This window comes from Argopecten irradians, chromosome 13 (assembly GCF_041381155.1).
Source record: "Argopecten irradians isolate NY chromosome 13, Ai_NY, whole genome shotgun sequence".
Classification (NCBI taxonomy): Eukaryota; Metazoa; Mollusca; class Bivalvia; order Pectinida; family Pectinidae; genus Argopecten; species Argopecten irradians.
The window spans coordinates 19,476,380-19,494,906 of record NC_091146.1 but is presented as its reverse complement, the minus strand read 5'-3'; the positions used below and the strand labels follow the sequence as shown (position 1 = coordinate 19,494,906).

Here is an 18,527-nt window from a genome sequence, read left to right as displayed (position 1 = left end):
ACTGACTATATGGAGCAAAGAAATTAAATTTTAGAGCACTTTTGTGTTGAAAGTGATAATTAAGATTATGTTTTCCGATTTAAAATAGGTCAACCACAGAAAATGTGTGTGTCACAGTAGATATGACCAAAATTCAGAACTTAAATAAATTGTTTAATTTGGTTTTTTATTATGTAGATAACCATAAATATATTTTTAATTTTTAATAGGTTTTTCGAAAAAATAAATATGATTTGATGTATTTTCAAAAAAAAATTCACCCGTCCTTTGAAGAAATGTCCATGGTGTTACCAAAATTATTTTGGTTTAGATGATACATCAGTTGGAAAGATAAGTACCATTACCTATAATGTATTTGCTTAGCATCTACTCCCTATTTGTTTGTCACATGATGATTAAAGGCTAAGTGAAGGAAGATTCTGAATTTAATTAAATCAAAGGCGAGTATTACTATCGATGAACATTTCAGAGTCCATGGTGTTACCAATGTTTTGAACCTTGGCATGTATTTCCAGTAAGACTTTCTGTTGTGTTTTGAAAGGAATTACTAATAAGTTCAAATTGAGACATTACACTTTGTACTATGATGAAGAGTAGAAATGAAAATCTTAAAAATTGAAGAATAATTCTGTGGTGTTACTGTCTTTGGTGTTACCAAATGATGTAACACCATAGACAAATTTTGGTAACACCACTGACAAAAAAATAAGTCTTACCATCGGAAATTTATAAATAGTGGCATTTAATTGATATTATAATTAATGTATGATAAAAAGTTCTTCTTTACAAATACCAAACATCAAATAAATTTCAAAATAATGATTCACAAATAAGACCAGCAACAGTAACACCACAAAGAGTCTTGGTAACTCTATGGACAAAAATGGTAACACCACAGACAAGACCTGGTACACTAAGACATACTGCATTTTTAGGTCGTCTGACCCGAAGGGTCAGGATGACCTATAGTCATCGTGCTTCGTCCGTCGTTGTCCGCCGTGCGTAAACTCTCCTTTCAAACAACTTATTCTCAATAACCGGAAGGCCCAGGGTACTGATATATGGCCTGTAGCATACTGGGATGAAGGGCTACCAAGTTTGTTAAAATGAATGACCTTGACCCTCCATTCAAGGTCACAGGGGGTCAAATATGTGAAAACCTTCTCAATAACCAAGAGGCCCAGGGACTTGATATTGGGCCTGTAGCATGCTAGGGTAAAGGGGCTACCAAGTTTGTTCAAACGAATGACCTTTACCTTCATTCAAGGTCACAGGGTCAAATAGGGGAAAATGTTTTAAATGACTTCTTCTTAATAACCAAGAGGTACAGGGACTAGATATTAGGTCTGTGTTAGCATGCTTGGGTGAAGGGCTACCAAGTTTGTTCAAACGAATGACCTTGACCTTCATTCAAGGTTACAGGGGTCAAATAGGGAAAATGTTTTGAACGACTTCTTCTTAATAACCAAGAGGCCCACAGACTTGGTATTGGGCCCTGTAGCTTGCTTGGTTGATTGGCTACCAAGTTTGTTCAAACAAATGACCTTGACCTTCATTCAAAGTCACAGGGGGTCAAATAGGCGAAAATGTTTTAAAACGACTTCTTCTCAATAACCAAGAGGTCCAGGAACTAGATAATAGGCCTGTAGTATGCTTGGGTGAAGGGCTATCTGGTTTGTTCAAACCGATGACCTTGAACTTCATTCAAGGTATCAGAGGTCAAAAATGTGAAAATCTTGAAACAACTTCTTCTCAATAACCAAGAGGCCCGGGGTCTTGATATTGGGCCTGTAGCATGCTTGGGTGAAGAGCTACCAAGTTTGTTCAAAAGAATAACCTTGACCTTCATTCAAGGTCACAGAGGTCAAATAGGCTAAAACATTTAAACAATTTCCTCTCAATAACCAAGAGGCCCAGGGACTTGATATTAGGCCTGTAGCATGCTTGGAAGTTGGATGAAGAGCATTCATGTTTGGTCGCTTGAATGACCTTGGCCTATTTCCTTGGTCACAATAATAAAAGAATTACAATCTCACAATTATACATCTTAGTATACAATCCCTTTATTTATGTCGAATGAAAAAGTGAGTGTTTTCATCCCATTGTGTCTTTTGAATTTTCTCTAAAGATTTATTTTACGCTACTGTACAATTCTTCTGTGCTGTATTGAACAATAGTCAGATGACCGTTAAGGCCCATTGGGCCTCTTGTTATTTATTTTGTAGTGTTAAATGCATTTGAAACACTTGGATATAACAGTATTCAGTCTACATAGTCCATTCTAAAACTCTAGAATGAATGACATTATGATGATCAAGCCCCATACAAGAAATTTCAATGCAGGTAAAACCATGGACAAATGTCGATGGTGTTACCTTTGTCTATTGTGTACGTCAATGTCCATAGTGTTACCAGGACAAAAATGCCAATATTTAGTTATTTTAAGATTAAATAGGGCAGTTTTACATAATAGAAGGTAATTTGTCATTGAAAGATTAAATTCAAACCATAATTTTCAACAAAAAATCACTGTTAGTCATTTTATATAAAATAAAAAGTAATTGTATGTTACAGAAAATGTGAGCGATTATTGACTTGAGAGATATTTTTAGCTCACCTGGCCCGAAGGGCCGGTAAGCTTATGCCATAGTTCAGCGCCGTCGTCCGTCGTCCCTCCGTCCGTCCGTTGTCCGTCAACATTTCATTTAAATCCTTACTAGTCATGAACCACTGAATGGATTTTGATAAAATTTGTCTGAAGCATCATTGGCCATAGGAGATTTAATGTCGTATAAACGAAGGGTGTGGCTCCCTTGGGGCCAGAGGGGTGGGGCCCAATAGGGGAAATTGTGGTAAATCCTTTAAATCACTACTAGTGGTGAACCGTTGAATGGATTTTGATAAAATTTGGTCTGAAGCATCATTGGCCATAGCAGATCTAATGTATAAATGGAGGTTGTCGCTCCCTTGGGGCCGGAGGGGCAGGGTCTAGTAGGGGAAACTGAGGTAAATCCTTTAAATCGCCACTTGTCTTGAACCACTAAATGGATTTTGTTGAAATTTGGTCTGAAGCATCATTGGCCATAGGAAATCTAATGTTGTATAAACGGAGGTTGTGGCTCCCTTGGGGCTGGAGAGGCAGGGCCCAATAGGGGAAACTGAGGTAAATCATTTAAATCTCTACTTGTCATGAACCACCAAATGGATTTTGATGATATTTGGTCAGAAGCTTCATTTGCCATAGGGGATCTGATGTTGTATAAACGGAGAGTGTGGCTCCCTTGGGGCCGGAGGGGCGGGGCCCAATAGAGGAAATTGAGGTAAATCCTTTAAATCGCTACTAGTCATGAACCATTGAATGGATTTTGATAAAATTTTGGTCTGAAGCATCATTGGCCATAGGAGATTTAATGTTGTACGGTATAAACAATCTTGGCTCTGACTCCTATGGGGCCAAATAGGCGGGTCAAAATAGGGGGGAAATAGAGGTAATTCCCTCAAAACGCTGCTAGTTATAAAGTTTTGAACGGATTGTAACCAAATTTGGTCTGAAACATCCTCTGGGGGAAGGGGAACAGAGTTGTATAAATCTTGTGCTATGGACCCCCTGGGGGCCGGAGGGGCGGGACCAAATAGGGAAATAGTGGTAATTCCTTCAAAATGCTACTAGTCATAAAGTTGTGAATGGATTGTAACCAAATTTGGTCTGAAACATCCTCAGGGGAAGGGGAACAGATCTTGTATAAATCTTGGCTCTGACCCCCCTAAGGCCCGAAGGGCGGGGCCAAACAGGTGAAAATAGAGGTAAATCCTTTAAATCACTACTAGTCATAGAGTTCTACATGAATTGTAACCAAATTTGGTCAGAAACATCCTTTGGGGAAGGGGAACAGAGTTTGTATAAATTTTGACTCTTACCCCTGGTTTGATTTGCCCTCATTAGCCATGGCATCCTTCTAGGACAAATAAAGCAAATTCATTGAAATTCTTCTTTTTGTTTAAAATTTATTATTTTGAATAATCCTTGCAATATCCAACTGAAATGTTGAAGTGAAAGTTTAAATTTTTAGCTCACCTGGCCCGAAGGGCCGATGAGCTTATGTCATGGCGCGGCGTCCGTCGTCCATCCGTCGTCCGTCAACATTTCATTTAAATCCTTACTAGTCATGAACCACTGAATGGATTTTGATGAAATTTGGTCTGAAGCATCATTGGCCATAGGGGATCTAATGTTGTATAAACAGAGGGTTTCGCTCCCTTGGGGCCGGAGGGGCGGGGCCCAATAGGGGAAATTGAGGTAAATCCTTTAAATCCTTACTAGTCATGAACCACTGAATGGATTTTGATGAAATTTGGTCTGAAGCATCATTGGCCAATGGGGATCTAATGTTGTATAAACGGAGGGTGTGGTTCCCTTGGGGCCGGAAGGGCGGGGCCCAATAGGGGAAATTGAGGTAAATCCTTTAAATCGCTACTAGTCATGAACCACTGAATGGATTTTGATGAAAGTTGGTCTGAAGCATCATTAGCCATAGGGGATCTAATGTTGTATAAACGGAGGGTATGGCTCCCTTGGGGCCGGAGGGACGAGGCCCAATAAGGGAAATTGAGGTTAATCTTTTAAATCGCTACTAGTCATGAACCACTGAACGGATTTTGATGAAATGTGGTCTGAAGCATCATTGGCCATAGGAGATCTAATGTTGTATAAACGGAGAGTGTGACTCCCTTGGGGCCGGAGGGGCGGGGCCCAATAGGGGAAATTGAGGTTAATCATTTAAATCTCTACTTAGTCATGAACCACTGAATGGATTTTGATAAAATTTGGTCTGAAGCATCATTGGCCATAGGAGATTTAATGTTGTATAAACAATCTTGGCTCTGACTCCTATGGGGCCAAATAGGCGGGTCAAATAGGGGAAATAGAGGTAATTCCTTCAAAACGCTGCTAAAGTTATAAAGTTTTGAATGGATTGTAACCAAATTTGGTCTGAAACATCCTCTGGGGAAGGGGAACAGAGTTGTATAAATCTTGACTATGACCCCCTGGGGGCCGGAGGGGCGGGACCAAATAGGGAAATAGTGGTAATTCCTTCAAAATGCTACTAGTCATAAAGTTGTGAATGGATTGTAACCAAATTTGGTCTGAAACATCCTCAGGGGAAGGGGAACAGAGTTTGTATAAATTTTGACTCTTACCCCTGGTTTGATTTGCCCTCATTAGCCATGGCATCCTTCTAGGACAAATAAAGCAAATTCATTGAAATTCTTCTTTTTGTTTGAAATTTATTATTTTGAATAATCCTTGCAATATCCAACTGAAATGTTAAAGTGAAAGTTTAAATTTTTAGCTCACCTGGCCTGAAGGGCCGGTGAGCTTATGTCATGGCGCGGTGCCGTCGTCCATCCGTCGTCCGTCAAACATTTCATTTAAATCCTTACTAGTCATGAACCACTGAATGGATTTTGATGAAATTTGGTCTGAAGCATCATTGGCCATAGGGGATCTAATGTTGTATAAACGGAGGGTGTGGCTCCCCGTGCGGCCCAATAGGGCAAAAGGAGATCTAATGTTGTATAAATGAAGGTTGTGGCTCCACTGGGGTTGAAGAGTGGGGGCCCAATAGGGGGAAATATTGAAAAAAAGAAAAAATCTATCTTCTATTTCAAAGAATGAAAGGATTTTGTCTACATTTGATTTGAACCATTGTTGGTAAAGGCAGCAAAAGGAGTAGGAATAGAATTGTAATATCACTATAATGAAAGCATTTTATTAATATTACTGAAATATCCAGGTGAGAGATACAGGCCCTCTGGGCCTCTTGTTTGTTTTTTTTTTTTTCAAATTTTCCCTTGTTTTAGACTTAACTCTTTTGCATCAAAACTCACTTAAAGTTTTTAAATGCTCTTGCGTCCATAATTATTCATCCCTCACCTTTCTAATGTGTATATACATGTACATTCATTTGAGTTCTATGAATGTTTTAATGGCAGAAAATTATGGAAATATTTTTGAACTTTTTCAAGTTCTACCATGTTTTCAACTTCACTTTGTTTTGCATCAAACTTGACTTAAGTTTTTCAAAAGCTTCCAAGTCCCTCAGGTCTGTTTTGACATTTTGCGAAGGCTGCCAATGATGAACTCAGCAATTATTGTTTGTGATGTTATTAAGAAGCAAAATTGGTCAGAATTAAACAAGGGATTAACTGACCGAAAGTCATTGCTATTTGGTCAGAGGCCAAGTTCAAAGGTCACATTTTGTATCTTTTCACTGGTGAATATTTTATGATGAAATAATAATGCAAAGTCCATCAGAATTGTACAAGAAATCAACTGACCAGAGGTCAAGTTCAATGAGTCAGAGGTCAAGGTCAATTTTTGTATCTTCTCACTTATTAACATTTTAAGCTCACCTGGCCCGAGCTTATGAGATTATATGCCATGACATATGGCGTCCACTGGCAGTCTGCAGTCTGTTTGTCATCCATTTGTCAACTTTTTCTTCAAATCGCTTCTATAGTCATAATCAACTCAATAGATTTTGACCAAATTTAGTCTTAATCCTTGGTTGAAGGGGAATTATTTTGAATACACTGTTGGTCTGGTGTCCCCAAGGGGCCTTAGGGGCAGGGCAAACTCTTAAATTTACACTTCTTCTTTGGTAGGAAGGTCAGTTTTGTATCCCTCATGCAGGGCTCAAAGTGGCGCCTATTTTGATGACCATGGCGCCTTAAATTCATCATTGGCGACCAGACATTGGCCTTTAAGGCGCCTCAATAGTGACTAGAAAATTTGGAAAAGAAATAAGATCCAGCCTTAAATTAAACTTATTGCAACTGTGCTTTATAAATGACTGAAATATGTAACTGTCGTATAAAGACAATGTACCTATATCAATGCTTAAAAGATTCACAATGAAATAAATATTGCAGAAAGATGCTTATACTGATCTTAAAAGTTAAAAGAAAATGTTTGAAAATTTTAAAGAACTGGGCTAGCGACCAACTTTTCCAATTGGCGGCTAAATATTTTGGCTATATCAACTTTGAGCCCTGTCACGAGATTACAGATCTGGATCCAAAAAGGGGTAAAAGCAAATACTTGCTATATCCAGGTGGGCAATAAGGCCCTTTGGGTCTCTTGCTTATATTGTGTCATGACAAAATTGTTCAGAAGTTAAGGATAGAGCCAACTGATTCAAGGTCAAAGTTATGGAGTTAAGCTTAAGGCTGAGGTCAATGTTTTGCTACAAAGGAACGGGAGGTTGGAGTTTGATTCCGGTCCAGAAACAAAATTGCTTAGAGATGGAGCTTTGTATTTATTTGTTCCTTATTCACAGAAGTGTACTCTTTAATGTATTAAGATTTCATATGGAGGTTACACTTTCATAATCACTTCATTAAAGTTGATCTCTTGTTAATTAAATAAGTATTATCGTTTCCATTATTTTACAGGTAATGAAGAGGTATGGCATGGCAGTTTGGATATCATTATCAATAATGATCTTGTTGTTGAACCTGTGGACGGAATAAAACCCGAAAGCCCAGGTGGAAAATCACCAGTTGAAGTAAAACTCAAACCAAGTAGTTTGAAAAGTAATCCCCAGATCATTGCTGAGACAATTGTGTTTTCATTTCTTCAGAAACAAAGGCACTCAGAAAATGACCATTTTTTATTTCCTTGTATTGGAGTTGCAGGAAAAAGACTTGGTTTTCTATTTCTATGATTCATATCATGATGTGCTTTTGGAAAGTACCCCAATACCTATATTTGTAGAAGATTCCAAGTGGTGAATCAAAAATCAACTTTGTTGCAGTGCTAGCTTCCTGGTTAGTGGTAAATTACAAGTATTTGTGTAGTGGGTTAACAGAGGCAATGTTATCAACAGAGAAAAAAGCTGATTTCTTTGTACATGCAGGCTCAAAACTAGACATATATGAGTCTGCTTTGAGGTTGGGAAATGTTGGGGTTTCCTGTCAATCACAAAAAACAGGTCATGTTGTGGACACAAGTGATCCTATTCTGAAAGGCTCACGAGAATTGATCACAAAGATTAAAGCAAAACAGAGTGGATACTTCGTTTTGTAATAATTACAAAAGTTCGTGCTGTACAGCTGTGTCACATCAAATATCGCCTTTTAACATACATCAACCTTTAAATCAATAATAAAATTAATGTAGTTTTACAACTATGCTATTCTAATAATAATTTTTCCTAAACTTCAAATATTGTCTACCTTTGTTGTGTGCAATGGTTAATTTACTCTTTTGATAATTTCACATAGAACATGTCTGCTATGAATCGGTGCCTCCTGACCGGTGAACCGCGACTTTATATTTTGTTCTCTGTAAACTTCACCGCCTGGTATGGCTAATTTAAATAATTGAATTTTGAACTATAGGAGCAACATTTTTTTACTTACATGTGTATTAGAGAGGGTGAAGATAACTTGATCATGGGTGAATCCAGCGTTTTGTGCCTCATTGTTAGAGCAGTCTGTCACACAGGGAGAGAAACAAATGTTAAAGCTTGCTTACCAAATCTAAGTAAACGGCAATCAATCAATCTATACATATACAAAGATGCTAAGGTGTTAGCCTATCACCATCCGACATTAATTCTTACTACATTTAAATTGGTCATATGAGAAACTTCAAACTTATTTTATGAAAAAAAAGCTATGATATGTTTATAATACTTCCTTTAATTTGTTATACAAAATTCACTGCAAATTTGAAAACTAGATTGCATGTTTATCCTTCAATCATTCCAAACCATGTCATATTTTCTCACACTATGCAGACAATGTTAGCTATTACCGGTAAATTGTATGTTAACTGACTCATACATAGACAAGTCGTAATTACGAGATCATTTTGTTGCAATTACCAGGCAACCGGCGTCCGCAGTATAGTCGATATCTGCTCTCAATTAACAGTGAAAGCACATGCAATGTAAAAGTTTTGAGGTTATTGAACATGTTTGTTTCTACATCAAAAGATGTAAGTTGCCGATTAAGTGTTACAGTAATGTTTAAACACTGTACCATACATGTTTGAATAAAGTGTTGGCAAGTACAATGTACTACAATGCATATCAGATGAAGACTATTGTTACATTTTCGCTGAACATCTAGTTCCCATCGTTTTTAGCTCACCTGGCCTAAAGGGCCGGTGAGCTTATGTCATGGTGCGGCGTCCGTCGTCGTCGTCCGTCGTCCGTCAAATTTTCACAAAAATCCCTACTAGTCATGAACGGCTAAATTGATTTTGACCAAATTTGTTCTGAAGCATCCTTGGGTGAAGGGGAACCAATTGTGTATAAACGGTGAGTCTGGCCCCCAGGGGCCTGAGGGGCGAGGCCCAATAGGACCGGAAGTGGGTTAACTACTATTTCAAAAATCAATATATTTTAAAACGTACCTAAAATCACATCCATACCAGATTTGAGGTCCTATCAAGATTTGAGGTCATTTAAGGACGACCTCCAGTGAGTGCTTCATGTTTGAGTGTGTGAATGTTTATGTGTATTTTGGGAGGCTGTGGTATATTCGTGTTATGTGACCTTGTGATAGGCCGGATCTTTTGCCGATTTGTAGTGCTACCTCACAGTAGCATACCGCCGGAGACACCCATCAGCACACCCCACCTGGTCACATACTGACAACGGGCCAACCAGTCATCCCAGTCCTATTATGCAGAGCGCTAAACAGGAGTATAAACTACCATTTTTATAGACTCTGGTATGTCTCGGCCAGGGACAGAACGCAAAGCTTTCCTCACAGGGGCGAACGCTCTACGTAAGGCCGAAACAAAGGCAGTGTCAAGGTAGACATTAGGAAAAAGAAAGTTATTTAGAAAGAAGAGAAAAGATAAGATCCCAAATTTAGTCGCCTCTTATGATCATGCAATAAGATCTGTAAGCAGAAAAAAATATCTAATGACTGTTTTTGGACCAAAAATGGAACCATAGTAAACTCCACCACCATTTTAAAACGTTGAAATACTTTTCAAGGGAATTTTTTAATATAATTCTAATTATGATTGTTAAGTGCACCATGCTCTTTACGTGTCCATGGTTAAACAATTGGCAACATTTTGCAATTAGCGTTTATAGTATAATGAGAAGGAGGGACGCAGCAGGTGTTTTACAGATAATGGAAGAGTCAGTACCTGAGAGGTTACAATGTGGAGATGATTGGTCGATTATATGCCTGCTGATTGCTGCTGATGCTGCTAGGCTGGTCGGACCGTTTTTGATTTTTATGGGAGTCTTGCTTTTGGATCTTACCTGGCTGGTGCTGGCCACTTTTCCTGTTAAGCTTGGCTGACGTACCACACTTTTTTGTTTTGACTTGACTGAGCGTGGAGTTGAATGTAATGATGATTTCACCCATTTCATCATTCCTCCGACAGAACGAGGATTTTCCTCTTGAATGTCGTGGTTTGATGTAGACTTAACCGACTGTTTGTCCAGATTTGTGGCATTCCAAGGGTTGGAGGGCGGCCCAGTGGTATTTGAGATGCTGGACTGAGAGGATACACTTTTACAAACATCGTGTTGATGATGTGCTTCAGATGCTTGATTTGAAGACCCAGATGACTTCTGATTTCGATGTGTTCCCGTACAGGACAACTTCGCATTCATGTCAAGAGGTCCTTCATTGACCCGTTGGTTGCCTGAAGTCCGTTCATTACCACTTCGATTAAAAGTTGATTCATTACAGAGCTTGTCGTCAGTTGTGTCACAAGTCCTGTTTTCCTTGCGGTAATCTGCATTATCAATTACACTATCTACAGAGTCCGGAGAACGAGAACGGGAATGTATACTATTTTTTTGCAATTTTGAGATTAACACATTTTGTTGAACATGATTTTTATCATAAGAATGGGAGGATGTTCTTTGGTGATCTGATGAAGAGACACTGAAACAGTAGAAAACATTGGATATAAAGACAGAAAAGAGATCTATTGAACATTTAACTTGTTATGTTAAACATATCACTTCCTAGAAAATAGTATAATATTAAATAAAGTTCTTTGAGGTTTATGGACAGTCAATCAGAATACATAAAGGGATAACTTTATAGTTTGTTAGATTTGTTCAGGTTTGTAAATAAATTGCCTAGTTCTAACTAGTTATATCAGCACCTGGTAGGACAGGGACAAGACCTAGCAATGTCAGAACTAGTCGTGGAAGATATCGACTCCTGACGCACTAAAAACTTCTTCTGTAGACTACGGGACTTTAAAACGCACGAATTGTGCATCGTCTGTGCAGATACCAATGAGTTCTGGGATACCGATTTGATTCGCATGGCTTGCTTCAAACAATCTATAAAGGGAAAACACAGAAGATTATATTAAACTTTTATATTATTAACGATTTGAGAAGATTTTTATGTTTTTGTTTCAATAGTGAAAATTAATTGCATGTTGATGAATTATATGGAAATGAACCTGACCGCAATACATTTAACATTCTCAAAGATTACTTGCACAGTGTAGTAAACTGAAGTTTTAACTCTAGTTTTTAGAACTTTTTTGAAAATTGATGGCCCTTGGAATACAATACAAGACTTATAACTAGAACGTACCTATTGCAACATTACAGTATTTAAGAGCCATGGAACCATACTCAGATGTCTCTGCCAACACACACTGGTCCATCAGCTCCTCAGCTTTTTCGCATAGTTTTGCATATTCATCTGTGCCTAAAATATTAATATCTACAAATGACCTGTTCCATATTTGTTCAGGTTGATATTTTGAAAAATATGGAATAATATGTGTTATTTCCGTACCAGTGTACCTTATATATACATGTATATAAGAATTGTTATAGCATGGAAATATGTGGAATATTGTACCTTCTTGAGACACAAAAGAGTGCCCTGATTTTTTACCAGTGGCATCACCAAATCTTCCAGGCTTGTTTCCTGGTGTAGGCTTCATCAACTGAGGCATCGTTTTCTTGGACATATTGTACACGTGATGTGCTGAAAGTTAGACAAAGGTCAAATAACGTACAGCTACGCAAACGAAAAATATTCAAACCAAGCATAATGTACTGCAAATGTCAATTTTCAAAAATGACAATATCGTATCTGGTAAGGTATTGATAAACACACTTACCTTTACCCTGTGCGTGAGATTTGACTATGGCTGGATCAAACAGCTCATTTCTTTCCGTGACTGAATCAGCTGGATTTACCGACATCTGGCCATTGTCTACAACAGGGTTGTGTGATTTACCAATCTCTAGTCCTGGTTTGAAGTGTCCGTAGTTTAGATCAGTATTATATTTATCATCTGGAGGAGGATACTTCTGACCGGTAATCTGGACCATTCCTTGCCCCCCATGCTGTACAGATCCAACAGTATATGTTGTGGGTCCATGATGTCTGTCGCATTCATAACCTGGGCTAATGGATTTCTTCATATTCACTGCCACTTCCTGTGTGTTAAGGTATTTAGGAGGGATCATACTGTTGCTCACGAAGAACTGTGCGTATGGGTCCAGAGAAGTGCTTCCTTTAGATCTAGAACTGTGTCTATCATGGCTGCCGTAACCCGAGTCTCGGTCAAGAAACAAAGTATCATACAAAACCCCTTTGGTTCCGTCTTTGTGACTCTTCACGTTTGAATTGTCGGAATAAAAACTTTTGTTGCTGCCCTGACTGATATTACTATTGTCGGAGCCTTGCCTCGTTAGTTTCTGATTATGATATTTTAGTACACTCTCCACCATATTTCTGTTGATATAATTATATTTGGCCTCCTCAAGCTCTTGTAGTTTTGATTTCATTGTGGGAGGTGGGGTAGGAGGGTTAAAGTCCTTCTCCTTTTGCGACACAATTGGCATATTTTCTGGTTTGGCTGCTTTTGGCGGCTTGTCGCTGGTAATACTTATTTTTTTCTGTTCCTTCTAAGCGAGACTCCCGATTTCATCTATATGTCTGACTCTCTGTGACACAGAACTTTGTGCTTTGTGATATTTGACCACTGGCGTCTGTCTTGTATGTAACAACTTGTCCATTTGCACAGACTGTGGCTGGAGCTGTTGCCAATTGTGAAAAGAAGTCAGCGAAGCTTTATTCCATTGTGATATTTGTTGTGCAGACTTACCTTTCTTCCTCGGAAGGGTGACAAGACCCGACTATACAAGAGTATGGGCAACGTTTCCAATTATGTACTGCACTAGGTTTCAGTTTCGTTTCATGACAGCATGTTGGCAAATATCAATTTGCTCCACTAACAGGTTTTGACTGCTTTCGTCTGTGTGTCTGTGTTTGGGGAGAACTGGGGTGATGCGTGGCTGGAGGCAGACTTAATGTTTGATTAGTTGTGATCACTTTGTCCAACAGAGTCAGAGTATGCTGACGCTGAAGAGGTACGACCGTATTATATCCGTAAGAACTTTGTCTTTGCCTCTCTTGAAGCTATCTTTGGAACTTCCTTCAAGAAATGTTTTGGGTCAGGGGTTTTCCAGTATAAACCGGACTACTTATAGATAGACAACGGTACTGGTCACGCGTGGAAAGTGTGTAGTTGTAACCATCAACTGAATCCTCCTGTTTTGGTAGTTGAAGTTCATTCCTCCCTGAAATTATATTCTCATTCTCAGAGGCAGACGATTATCCCTATCCTACTGGTAGTAGATGTTGCACCATTCATTCATGTGATTGCTATGGGGAAACTGTGTTGGCCAGTATCACCAGTTTCTGTGTATAGAGTTACAGTCTGTGTAGCATTGGTCGGGTCATGGCGTTGTTAAACGCACTGTTTTTTTGGATACGTACTGCATCTGAACCTTTCTTGGTTGGGAGATATAGGCCGTCTCACTCACGTTTTGGCGACTCTCTGATTTTTTTCTATTACGGGAACTAAAGTATTTAATTAAATACAATATAAAAGCAGGTCTATACTAGGTTACACAACATCAATATTAATGTTTCACTATTCATATTCAGAGGGCCATTCTCGTTTTCTATTATAACCGAAACTTACAGATGGGCCTGTATCGCTCACATCTGGACATTATTGAGTGTAGTACAGCGAAAATTTGTCCATTTAAGTAATTTAGTTAATAGCCAAATTGCTCCATTTTAACCTACCCCCCAGCCCCTATGGATTCAGTCCCATTATTTAATTTGTAACGTTGTTGGAATCATCGATGTAGGGATGCTTCCAATAAATTGTATAGCGATTACCCATTGGTTTTCTGAGAAGAAGTCCACGTTAGGCAATATGGTCAATTTTGGCCCCACGCATCAGAACACTTGGGGATCAGCCCACACAGTTGTAACTATTTGAATCTCCACCATCTATAGATGCTTCCAGTTAAATAGGAACAATATCCATTGCTTTCTTCCAGTCGTTTATAGCTACTTAGTACAATGATAGTGATATATAAGATTTAACGGTGAAAATAACATATTTTTCATTTCAGAGAAAATATCACTTTTGATATTTTCACTCACTTTTGACCAATCAAAATGCAGCATTTGCAGGGGAAAATATTGCTGTTGGCGAAACTCGATGGGCCTGAGACAAAATATTCAATCTGCCTTTCCTCATCACTGACATTTACTTTTATTTAATATTAAGATATAATGTATCGGTTGTATTTTTTCTGCAAAACTCTCAGACAATTACGGTTATATATATCAATCACGATCACTAACAAGAACAATATATACCAGTCAAATCTTACACTAAAGATACACGGCGAGGAAGGCTTTGGGTTCTGTCACCTTGACCGAGACATACCACAGTATATAAACATAATTTTATCAGCGAATGAATTTAGAAGTACATTACTCTGTACTATACATCCAACCAAAACAGGGAGACAACTTCAAAATAGATACTCTAGAGCAGGGTGAATAGCAAAGAGGCGCTACACTTCAAAAATGGTAGTTACTACTCCTGCTTAGCGCTCAGCATGTTAGGAGTGGGACGGACTGGTTTGCCGTTGTCAGTATAATGTGACCGGATGGGGTGTACTGCTGGGTGTCTCCGGCGGTATTCTTTCAGTGAAGTAGCACCTTTAAAATCGGCAAAAAAAGGAGGAGCATAACGCGAATATACCCGCCGCCTCCAAAATACACATACACCTTCGACACACGCAATCATGTCGCCACCATACGAGAGGCAGTCCTTAAATGATCTAGGATGTTGATACGTAAAGCAATACTATAAACCAAAACCATCAAATACTTTATGCTAGTTTTTCTTCGAAAACTTATGACCTCGTAAGTGGAACTACTTTTTTCGGGAGTAAGTAAATGAAAAGATCAGCAGATTTAAACTGGCATGTTGTATCATGTGGGGCTGGTTTCGTGATGTAAGAGCTGTTGTGCTAGTCACCTCTCTGACTAAAGAAATTAAGGTAGTAGTAGTAGTATTTTAAAAGTTCTAAACAACTATTGGATACCTAACACTGCCAGTTGATCATTCTGTGTTGCCAAAACTAATCTCAAAAAACAAAATTACACAACAATGTAAAAATGTTCGACAAATGTTTTATAAATAAATCTGTATTAAGCTCACTGAATAGAAAATTATCAAAGTCTCATACAAGGTAAAAAAGTATATGGCAAATTAACAAACAAGAGGTCTATAGGCCCTCAAATTGCTCAACGACCAGGTTATATCTTTTGGGACTAATTGACCCAAAATGCAATTTTCCAATGATTTCTTTGGGGAATGTCCCTGGATTCTTTATAGTTCAAGCAAACAAACAAATCTTACATATCCCTACTATATCCAAATCTCTCTGTACATTTTGTTCAAAATATTTCAACTGCAGACACCTTGGCTTTTAATTATGATTTATCCTAAAATGCACCTGGTCATATCACAGTCATCAAAGCCCCACTATTTAATAATATATTTTTCATTTTCATTTATATTATAGTAATACCGAGTTATGACAAAGGTCAATATTTAGGTCGCAAAAGGACACAGGCTAAATCAGTCAATTCAATGTCCACCAATAGTATATACCTTTCATTTCCATTATATCACAGTAGTCAAAGAGGTATGTCAAAGGTCAATATATAGGTCACCGAAACGAAACGTTGAGAACATGTTGTATATTCTGAACCATGTCACTATTCGAATTAATTAAAACGTGACATGCAGGTTACAATAATCCTCGGGGAACCCTGTCGTTTGAGTCCCTTGGCCGAGACCTACCAGAGTCTAATAAAAAATGGTAGTTGTTACTTCTGCTTAGCGCTCAGCATAATAGGAGTGGGACGACTGGTTGGCCCGTTGTCAGTATAATATGCTCCAGTGAGGTAGGACGTAAAATCGGCAAAGTTCCGGGTGTGATCGCAAGGGATACACAAACACGAACATACTCGCAGCCTCCCAAAATACACACCATTACAGCACCTCACACCACGCAATCATGTCGCAACACACGGGAGGGCCGTCCTTAATTGACCTTAGCTGGTTTGATAGGACGTTATTTAAGCTAACAGAAACCAAACCAAACCAGGAGCTAGGCAGCAAATATATACACTTATGACTGAGGCCCTTCACTGCAAAAAAAAAATGTAACTGGTCAGTGTATACAGTATTTGACGTAAAAACTTTACTATTTATAAAATCAATAGAGAGATAGCAGGTGTATACTATTGTGGGGGGGGGGGAGAGAGGTGACAAAAGGGGAATTTAAACAGAGGATAGATTGAATTAATGTATTTCTGCTATGGATGCCTTATTACAAGGCTGATAAAAATTTGGATGTTCACAAATGTCTTTTTTTGGACAATGTAAAGTCACGAAAGCTTATTAAAATGTAGTAAATGTGAGCAAATTTGAAAACTTGAAGATGCAAAATTATAATAAACTGATACTAATTTTCAATTGCTGTAAATGAAACAAAGCTATAATAAACAAAATATGTGATCGAGACTAGCACACAATGGTGTTGTATTAAGAAATTTCAAATGTAGTAAATGTGAACAGGGTTTAAAAACTAAATACAAAATGCATCATATATATCATAAATAGATATTCAATTGGTATTGCCTTTAATTCATTAATTGACAGACTCATATGGGATTGATATGTCCTTAATCTACATGCTTAACCAGAAAACTTTGGAAATTAGGTCAAAGTGACCTAATTTATTAAGATTTTGTAAAAGCACGTCACTTTGTCTAAAAAGTACCACAGACGACCTACTTATCTGAATGTGTTTCAAACTTTAAAACATGACATTTTTTATGCAAAAAAATGCTGAACTTGAATTTTCCCAAATTTAGACATTGACCTTCTCTTCAAATGTATTTATCTAAAAATTTCACAGCACAATGAAAAATTACTTTTATACGGGAAGAGCAATAGCTATTAAACTTGAATTTATAAAATTAGGTCAATACATGTATCCTACATTTGTCAGAAATATCATACGACAAAAAACATTAATACCACAGGTAAGCAATTAGTTACATGCATAAACTTAAAGTTTGCAAATATATTTGCCAATGTTACTTTCTAACAACGAAAATCTTGATATCTGGGATGAAAAAAACAGATGATGAACTTTTTTAGAATTAGATCTTATTTTTCTTCACCTGGAATGTGCAATTGATCCTGAACATGAATTTTGTAAAAAAATCGGCCATTCGCCATTGCGATTAAATTAATTGAACATTTTCAATTATAAAAGTTTTACGTATCAGAACAATCCCAAATTTTATCCACCATCGCTGTTGAGTTGGACATTTCCATGTAAAATCAACCGTAATCGATGTTCCATTCCTAAGTTATCTTCTCCACAAACAAAAATGTGTGTGTGATTTTTCATAATTGCTCTAGTGCCCATTTCTTGTAATTGCAACAAACTTTCCAACGTTTCTCAAGAAATGTGACATGAACATTCAAACAACAGATATATCACTCTGAAGCTATAATAATATTTAAGATATAAGGCCAAAAAACACATTTTAAAGATGGTGGTTAATGACGGCCATCTTGAATTTTATTGTCACTTAAATCATACAAATATTTAGTCAGGATCAATTATTCGTCATTCAAAACATGTTGAGAAAAGTTTACGGACGACGCACGACGGACATTATCTAAATTTCGAACAACCAAAAGTCTCCAGTTTGTTACAAACGCAACACATTTTTTTAAAACATGTTTTCACATAACTGGAAATGCATTGCCCCGCTGATCACTATAGATACAAAAGACGTTCAATGAAAATTGGTTAATACTGTAGTAACAGCCATTATAGTCCATATTTTCATAATAGCAAATTAGCATCTGGTCGCCATCTTGGGTTTCAGACCAAACCGAAAACAAAAATAATAAACTCCATCAGGACCATCTTAGTATCAGTTCATGTAAGTTTCAGCTAAATCATGCTAGTGGACTTTTAAGAAGAAGTTTAAAATAATAATAATAGGAATACCATGATTGAGCCAAAAATAACAATACTGTGTTGCCTTTGTTTACTTAACATCCAAATCATTTTTTTCACCTCAATGACACCAGTGAA

The 18,527-nt window shown here is 37.7% G+C and overlaps 2 pseudogenes; one reads left to right on the top strand and one right to left on the bottom strand.

Moving 5' to 3' along the window:
* Nucleotides 1–7,421: 7,421 nt before the first annotated feature.
* Nucleotides 7,422–9,153, top strand: LOC138305670 (uncharacterized; annotated as a pseudogene).
* A 959-nt stretch (nt 9,154–10,112) lies between these two features.
* LOC138305669 (uncharacterized) lies at nt 10,113–14,042 on the bottom strand (annotated as a pseudogene).
* Between the last annotated feature and the right edge of the window lie 4,485 nt (nt 14,043–18,527).